Genomic DNA, 9,881 nt, shown 5'->3' on the forward strand with positions numbered 1-9,881 from the left:
TCCTTCCTTCCTTCCTTCCTTCCTTCCTTCCTTCCTTCCTTCCTTCCTTCCTTCCTTTCTTTTTCTTTCTCTTTTCTTTTCTTTCATCTTGTAATCTTGTTATGTTGCTCAGGCTGGTCTCCAACTTTTGGACTCAAGTGATCCTCCCACCTCAGTTTCCCAAGTAGCTAGGATTACAGGCATGTGACACCATGCCTGGCTTCCATGATTCCATATTTCTAAGACTACTAGACAGATAGGTAGACAATCAACTCTTTTACTAATTCACTCATTTATTTGTTCATTCAACCATTATTTATCAAGCACCCAGCCTAAAACAACTCTGTACAGGCCTCTGGAGGTACAATAGTGAGCCTTACAGATACAGTTCCTGCCCTTTCCAAGTTGACACTCTGGTAGAAAAGTCAGATATTAATTAAACAGTATAATGAATTTGGAAGCATATAGCGGAGGACTTGGCATAGTCCTACAGATACAGGAAAGGTTTTCTGGAGGAAATGACACTTAATCTGAGCTCCAAAGGATGAGGAGAAGTGTTTTAGGACCTGTCAATTTAGGCATGACTCCCTCTCTTAGGCCTTGTTCTGATTTTTTTTTTTTTAACATATAATGTAATGAAAGTATCAAGGCACCAAGAAAGAGACAAGCCAAATGTTCAGGCATTTGGAGTGATATCCAACATCTTAAAGATGCTCTGTTGCCCAGGATGGAGTGCAGTGGCATGATCTCAGCTCACTGCAACCTCTGCTTCCGGGGTTCATGCCATTTTCCCACCTCAGCCTCCCGAGTAGCTGGGACTACAGGCACCTGCCACCACACCCGGCTAATTTTTGTACTTTTACTACAGAAGGGGGTTTCACCATGTTGGCCAGGCTGGTCTCAAACTCCCAAAACCCAGAAACCTCAGGTAATCTGCTCCCAAAGTGCTGGGATTACAGGCATAAGCTATCACGTCAGGCTCGGTCATGTATTTACACATGAAATCAGAAATTGAGTGTGAGAATCACTATTAGACCAGCATAAAGCTCATTAACAAATGAGTGAGGAGTAAAAGGACAGTCATAATGGCTGGAAAGAAGACAGGCCTAAAGGCATGTCCCTCAATAAGGCACAATTTTCAACAAGACTGTGGAAGCTATCCAGAAACAGCGTGGAAGAGCAAGGAGAACCCCAACCCTCTCTCTATTCTCAGAGGCACATGGGGTATGCAAAAATGCACAACTATCCCCAAGGCAACCTCAAAGGCTATACTTCCACTTCTCCAGACCATCTGCCCCTACTCTTCTAAGTCTTTCCTTTTTTCTCTGTCAAAAGTTTCTGGAACGACACCATCTTTTCTTTTAATTTATAAACACTATTGAGTAATTGAAAGATTACATTTTGATTTAGCTAGCTCAATGTTTGGATAACATTCCACATTTTTGAAAAGCCTAGATCTGAGTTTAACTTTTGAAGTAAGACCTTCAAGGAATATTCAACACGGATGCATATTCACGATCTATTCAGTTGGTATATGTGGGTTTTATACTCAATATGTCTACAATAGCATACTTTCACACCTCTGCATCACCACAGTTACAAGGTCTTAATTATAATGACTCATATTGAACTCTTCTTTGGTAAGTGGGATTAACATTCCCACATGAACTCACGACACTAAATTATTAATAGCCTCCCAAGGCTTTTGGTTTTTACTGTGATGCCTGCAACACTTTCATAAAAGTTTAACAACATTAAAGTAAAATATAGGCTCAAAGTATAACCGTTTTTAAAGCTATGCTTCCTACTATGATTTCAGTATTCTTCAGGATAAGGAAAAAACTAACAAAAAACACCATTATAAGCTTCTCATCAGGTAAATATTAAGTGAGGTGATGATCTTTGTAATTATTTAAAAATGTTATTACATCACACTAAGAGTTTTGTTTTTACAATGTAGCATTTATGGCTCATCAGCATGACTCTCATGACCATCTGTGTTGGCATGAAACCAGTAGTAGTCAATGCAAAGTGAAAAACTGAAACAACTGTGAGATGGTCCCAAAAGACATGTGGTTTTACTGGGTTTTGTGTATTAATTTTCATAAGGGTCACTGGGGAAGAAAATATTCATGAAAAACCCTAATCACAAAGAGGAAACCCAGATGCAAAATGCTGAAAAATTTATTATTAAAAAGGGAAGGAGGACTGCTCACAGTGGCACACTCCTGTAATTCCAGGACTTTGGGAGGCCAAGGTGAGAAGACCTCTTGAGCCCAAAAGTTTGAGACCAGCCTGGGCAACATAGTGAGATCCTGCCTCTATTTTTTGAAAAAGTTAATTTTTTTTTTAAATAGGAAAAGAGAAAGGGAGATGAAGGAAATTAGTCACAACAATGTTACCTTCAAGGATGGAAATTAAAATAAAAAGCGTCCAAAAACAAAGGAAAATAGACCCTAAGAGGGGGTTTCCAGAAGAGATGTAGCTTATAGTTGACCCTTGAAAAACACAGTGGTTGGGAGCACTGACCCCACTTACAGTCAAAAGTACAGGTATATCTTTTGGTTCCCCCAAATTTAATAACCTACTCTTGATTGGAAGTCTTACTGATGGTATAAACACTTGAGTAATAGATATTTTTGTGTTATATATATTATATACTATATTCTTACAATAAAGTAAGCTAGAAAAAGGAAAGCATTACTGTGAAAATCATAAGAAAGAGAAAATATGTTTACTATTCATTGAGTGGAAGTGGATCATCATAAAAGTCTTCATCTTTGTCATCTTCACATTGAGTAGGCTAAGAAGAGGAGGAAGAAGAGAGGTTGTTCTTGCTGTCTCAGGGTGATGGAGGTGGAAGAAAATCCACATTTAATATTTGACTCTCTAAAAACTTAACTGCTAATTAGTCAACTGTTAACAGGAAGCTTTAGTGATAACATAAACAGTCGATTAACACATATTTTGTATTTTAAATATATTGTATACTATATCCTTAACAATTAACTAAGCAAGAGAAAGAAAATGTTATTAAGAAAATTATAAGGAACAGAAAATATATTTCTATTCATTAAGTGGAAGTGAATCATCATAAAGGTCTTTATCTTTGTCATCTTCACTTTGAGTAGGCTAAGGAGGAGGAGAAGGAAGAAGAGGGATTGGTTTTGCTTTCTCAGGAGTGGCACAAGTGTAAGAAAATCTGCATATAAGGTGGCCCACACAATTCAAATCCACGTTGTCCAAGGGTCAATTGCATTTACAAACTTTTTTTTCTTCTGAGACGAAGTTTTGTTCTTTCACATAGGCTAGAGTGCGGTGGCATGATCTCAGCTCTGTGCAGCTTCCCTCTCCCAGGTTCAGTCGATTCTCCTGCCTCAGCGCCCCAGTAGCTGGGATTACAGGCACCTGCCACCATGCCCGGCTAATTTTTGTATTTTTAGTAGGGGGGGGCGGGTTTCACCATGTTGGCCACGCTGTTCTCACACTCCTGACCTCAAATGATCCACCAACCCCAACCTCACAAGGTTCTAGGATTACAGGCATAAACCATTGCATCTGGCCACACTTACAAACTTTTAATGGACTTCAGGTTGTTATAGAGTGAAAGGAAACAACCATCATATTTACCAAAGAAAGTAATCAAGAGTATATTTGTTTCAAAATCTTTGCCACTGTTAGAAGAATGACATGAGGTGAGAACATTCAGAGAAGTTGCAGAGAAAATACAAAGAAAACAAGAATTCTGGATCTGCAGTCGATGGAACTCACTAGAGGAGAAAGGAAGAACAAAGAGTGTAAATTACAGAATGGAAATTAGAATATGAGATGGAATCGAAAGGAGAACCTGAAGAGTCAAAGTAAGAAAGAAGGGGGAGTTCACAGGAAGCCTACAAGTTGTGACATTATCATACAATCATGAAGAAAGCAAAACTTTCAGAAGGGAAAGGCAAAATAAACACCATATGCATGTAGAGAGGTAGTAAGAGAAGACTACAAAGCCCAAATACACTTTTCAAACTAATTTTTTCAAAATTATAGACTATGAAAAGATAAAGTGTGAAGCGACTAGCATCAGGTTTCCTCTCAGTGGTGGTGTTAGTTTGCTAAGGTTGTCATCATCAAATACCACAAACTCAGTGGCGTAAACATTGGAGGCTAGGAATCCGAAATCAAGATGTTAGCAGGATTGGTTCCTTCTGGGGCTGTTCAGGGAAGGATCTGTTCAAGGCTTCTGAACTTAGCCGTAGACAGAGGTCTTCTTGTTTCTCTTCACATGACATTCTTCTGTGCATGTCTGTGTCCAAATTTCTCATTTTTTAAAATACTTTAAGTTCTGGCATACATGTGCAGAATGTGCAGGTTTGTTTACATAGATATACATGTGCTATGGTGGTTTGCTGCACCCATCAAGCTGTCATCTACATTAGGTATTTCTCCTAATGCTATCCCTCCCTTTGCCCCACCACACCCTGACAGGCCCTGGTGTGTGAAGTTCCCCACTCTGTACCCATATGTTCTCATTGTTTCACTCCAAATTATGAATGAGAACATGCAGTGTTTGGTTTTCTGTTCCCGTGTTCGTTTGCTGAGAATGATGTTTTCCAGCTTCATCCACGTCCCTGCAAAGGACATAAACTCATCCTTTTTTATGGCTGCATAGTATTTCATGGTGTATATGTGCCACATTTTCTTTATCCAGTCTATCATTGATGGGCATTTGGGCTGGTTCCAAGTCTTTGCTATTGTGAACAGTCCTGCAATAAATATACATGTGCATGTGTCTTTATAGTAGAATGATTTCTAATCCTTTGGATATATACCTTGTAATGGGATTGCTGGGTCAAATGGTATTTCTGGGTCTAGATCCTTGAGCAATCACCACACTGTCTTCCCCAATGGCTGAACTAATTTACACTCCCACCCTCAGTGTAAAAGCATTCCTAATTTCTACACATCCTCATCAGCATCTGTTGTTTCCTTACTTTTTAATGATCACCATTCTAACTGGCATGAGATGGTATCTTATTGTGCTTTTGATTTGCATTTCTCCAATGATCAGTGATGATGAGTTTGCTTCATGTTTGTTGGCCACATAAATGTCTTCTTTTGAAAAGTGTCTGTTCATATACTTTGTCCAATTTTTATGGGTTTGATTTTTTTTTCTTGTAAATGTGTTTAAGTTCTTTGTAGATCCTGGATATTAGTCCTTTGTCAGATGGATAGACTGCAAAAATTTTCTCTCATTCTGTAGGTTGCCTGTTTACTGTGATAATAGCTTTTGTTGTTGTTGTTGTTGTTGTTTCTGTGCAGAAGCTCTTTAGTTTAATTAGATCCCATTTGTCAATTTTGGCTTTTGTTGTAATTGCTTTTGGTATTTTAGTCATAAATCTTTGCCCATGCCTATGTCCTGATTGGTATTGTCTAGGTTTTCTTCTAGGGTTTTTATGGTTTTAGGTATTACATTTAAGTTTTTAATCCATCTTGAGTTAATTTTTATATGAGGTGTAAGGAAGAGGTCTACTTTCAGCTTTGTGCATATGGCTAGCCAGTTTTCCCAACACCATTTATTAAATAGGGAATCCTTTCCCCATTGCTTGTTTTTGTCAAGTTTTGTCAAAGATCAGATGGTTGTAGACGTGTGGTGTTGTTTCTGAGGTCTCTGCTCTGTTCCATTGGTCTATATATCTGTTTTGGTACCAGTACCATGATTTTTTGATTACTATAGACTTGTAGTATAGTTTGATGTCAGGTAGCTTGATGACGCCAGCTTTGTTCTCTTTTGCATCATATTGTCTTGGCTACACAGGCTCTTTTTTTGGTACCATATGAAATTAAAAGCAGTATTTTTCTAATTCTATGAAGAAAGTCAATGGTAGCTTGATGGGAACGGCATTGAATCTATAAATTACTTTGGGCAGTATGGCCATTTTCACAATATTGATTCTTCCTATCCACGAGCATGGAATGTTTTTCTGTTTGTTTGTGTCCTCTCTTATTTCCTCAAGCAGTGGTTTGTAGTTCTTCTTGAAGAGGTCCAACACATTCCTTGTAAGTTGTATTCCTAGGTGTTTCATTCTCTTTGTAGCAATTGTGAACGAGAGTTTACTCACAATTTGGCTTTCTGTCTGTTACTGGTGTATAAGAATGCTTGTGATTCTTGCACACTGATTTTGTATCCTGAGACTGCTGAAGTTGCTTATCAGCTTAAGGAGTTCTGGGGCTGAAACAATGAGGTTTTCTAAATATACAATCATGTCATCTGCAAACAGAGAGAATTTGACTTCCTCTTTTCCTATTTGAAGACACTTTATTTATTTATCTTGCCTGATTGCCCTGGCAAGAACTTCCAATACTATGTTGAATAGGAGTGGTGAGAGAGGGCATCTTTGTCTTGTGCCAATTTTCAAAGGAAATGCTTCCAGCTTTTGCCCATTCTGTATGATATTGGCTGTGGGTTTGTCATAAATAGCTCTTACTATTTTGAGATACGTTCCGTCAATACCTAGTCTATTGAGTATTCTTAGAATGAAGCGGTGTTGAATTTTATCGGAGGTGTTTTCTGCATCTATTGATGTGGTTTTGTCATGAGTTCTGTTTATGTGATGGATTACATTTATTGATTTGCATATGGGGAACCAGCCTTGCATCACAGAAATGAAGCCGACTTGATCTTGGTGGATAAGCTTTTTGATGTGCTGCTGGATTTGGTTTGCCAGTATTTTATTGAGGATTTTCACACTGATATTCATCAGGGATGTAGGCCTGAAATTGTCTTTTTTTGTAGTATCTCTGCCAGGTTTTGGTATCAGGATGATGCTGGACTCATAAAATGAGTTAGGGAGAAGTCTCTCTTTTTCTGTTGTTTGGAATAGTTTCAGAAGGAATGGTACCAGCTCCCTTTTGTACCTCTGGTAGAATTCAGCTGTGAATCCATCTAATCCTGAGTGGTTTTTTTTTCGTTTGTTTGTTTTTTGGTTTTGTTTTTTTTGTTTGTTTGTTTTGGTAGGCTATTAATTACTGCCTCAATTTTGGAACTTGTTATTGGTCTATTCAGGGATTCAGCTTCCTCCTGGTTTAGTCTTGGGTGTATGTGTCCAGGAATGAAACAATTTCTTCTAGATTTTTAAGTTTGTGTAGAGGTGTTTATTCTCTGATGATAGTTTGATGATAGTTTGTATTTTTGTGGCATCAGTGGTGATATCCCCTTTATCATTTTTTATTGTATATATTTGATTCTTCTCTCTTTTCTTCTTTATTAGTGTGGCTAGCTGTCTATCTATTTTATTTCTTTTCAAAATACCAGCTCCTGGATTCATTGATTTTTTGAAGTGTTTTTCATGTCTCTATCTCCCTCAGCTCTGCTCTGATCTTACTTATTTCTTGTCTTCTGCTAGCTTTTGAATTTGTTTGCTCCTGTTTCTCTAGTTCCTTTAATTGTGATGTTAGGGTGTCAATTTTAGATCTTTCCCACTTTCTCCTGTGGGCATTTAGTGCTCTAAATTTCCCTCTAAACATTGCTTCAGCTGTGTCCCAGAGATTCTGGTATGTTGTTTCTTTGTTCTCATTGGCTTCAAAGAACTAATTTATTTTGGTCTTAATTTTGTTATTTGCCCAGTAGTCATTCAGGAGCAGGTTGTTCAGTTTCCATGTAGTTATGTAGTTTTGAGTGAGTTTCTTAATACTGAGTTCTAATTTGATTGCAGTGTGGTCTGAGAGACTATTTGTTATGAGTTCCATTTTTTTGCATTTGCTGAGGAGTGTTTTACTTCCAATTATGTGGCCAATTTTAGAATAAATGCTATGTGGTGCTGAGAAGAATGTATATTCTGTTGATTTGGGGTGGAGAGTTCTGTAGATGTCTATTGGGTCCACTTAGTCCAGAGCTGAGTTCAAGTCCTGAATATCCTTGTTAACTTTCTGTCTTGCTGATCTACCTAATATTGACAATGGGGTGTTAAAGTCTCCCACTATTATGTGTGGGAGTCTAAGTCTCTTTGTAGGTCTCTAAGAACTTGCTTTATGAATCTGGGTGCTCCTGTATTAGGTCCATATAGTTATCTCTTCCTGTTGCATTGATCCCTTTACCATCATGTAATGCCCTTCTTCGTCTTTTTTGATCTTTGTTGGTTTAAAGTCTGTTTTATCAGAGACTAGGATTGCAACCTCTGCTTTTTTATCTCTCTCTTTCCATTTGTTTGGTAAATCTTCCTCCATCCCTTTATTTTGAGCCTATGTGTGTCTTTGCACATGAGGTCCGTCTCCTAAATACAGAACACTGATGCGTCTTGACTCTTTATCCAATTTGCCAGTCTGTGTCTTTAAATTGGGGCATTTAGCCAATTGACGTTCAAGGTTAATATTGTTATGTGTGAATTTGATCCTGTCATTATGATGCTAGCTGGTTATTTTGCTCATTGGAATGCAGTTTTTTCATAGTGTTGATGGTCATTACATTTTGGTGTGTTTTGCACTGGCTGATATGGTTGTGTTTTGGTTTTTTCCCACATTTAGTGCTTCCTTCAGGAACTTTTGTAAGGCGGGCCTGGCAATGACAAAATCCCTCAGCATTTGATTGTCTGTAAAGGATTTTATTTCTCCTTCACTTATGAAGCTTAGTTTGGCTGGATATGAAATTCTGGGTTGAAAAATTCTTTTCTTTAAGAATATCAAATATTGACCCCACTCTCTTCTGGCTTGTAGGGTTTCTGCGGAGACATGCACTGTTAGTCTGATGGGCTTCCCTTTGTGGGTAACCTGACCTTTCTCTCTGGCTGCCCTTAACATTTTTCCCTTCATTTCAACCTTGGTGAATCTAACGACTATGTGTCTTGGGGTTGCTCTTCTCAAGAAATATCTTAGTTGTGTTCTCTGTATATCCTGAATTTAAATGCTGGCCTGTTTTGCTAGGTTGGGGAAGTTCTCCTAGATAATATCCTTAAGTATGTCTTCAGACTTGTTTCCATTCTCCCTGTCACTTTCAGGTACACCAATCAAAATGTAGGTTTGGTCTTTTCACATAGTCCCATATTTCTTGTAGGCTTTGTTCCTTCCTTTTCATTCTTTTTTCTCTAATCTTGTCTTCACACCTTATGTCATTAAGTCGGTCTTTAATCTCAGATATCCTTTCTTCTGCTTGATTAATTTGGCTCTTAATACTTGTGTATGCTTCACGAAGTTCTCATCTGTGTTTTTCAGCTTCATTAGATCATTTATTTTCTTCTCTAAACTGATTATTATAGATAGTAGTTCCTGTAACCTTTTATCAAGGTTCTTAGCTTCCTTGTATTGGGTTAGAACATGCTCACTTAGCTTGGAGGAGTTCATTATTACCCACCTTCTAAAGCCTACTTCTGTCAACTTGTCAAATTCGTTTTCTGTCCAGTTTTCTTCCCTTGTTGGTGAGGAGTTGCGATTCTTTCAAGGAGAAGAGGAATTCTTGTTTTTGGAATTTTCAGCCTTTTTGTGCTGGTTTTTCCTCATCTTCGTAAATTTATCTACCTTTGGTCTTTGATGTTGGTGACGTTCAGATGGGGTTTTTGTGTGGTCGTCCTTTTTGTTGATGTTGATGCTGTTGCTTCTGTTAGTTTTCCTTCTAACAGTCAGGCCTCTCTGCTGCAGGTCTGCTGGAGTTTGCTGGAGGTTCACTCCTCCAGACCCTGTTTGCCTGGGTATCACCAGCAGAGGCTGCAGAAGAGCAAAGATTGCTTCCTGCTGGGAGCTACATCCTAGAGGGGTACCTGCCAGATGCCAGCTGGAGCTCACCTGTATGAGGTATCTGTTAACCCCTGCTGGGAGGTGTCTCCCCATCAGGAGGCACAGGGGTCAGGGACCCACTTGAGGAGGCAGTCTATCTATTAGCAAGGCTTGAGCAATGTGCTGGGAGATCCGCTGCTCTCTTC

This window comes from Sapajus apella, unplaced genomic scaffold (genome assembly GCF_009761245.1).
Source record: "Sapajus apella isolate SASKATOON/1434 unplaced genomic scaffold, GSC_monkey_1.0 scaffold39, whole genome shotgun sequence".
Lineage (NCBI taxonomy): Eukaryota > Metazoa > Chordata > Mammalia > Primates > Cebidae > Sapajus > Sapajus apella.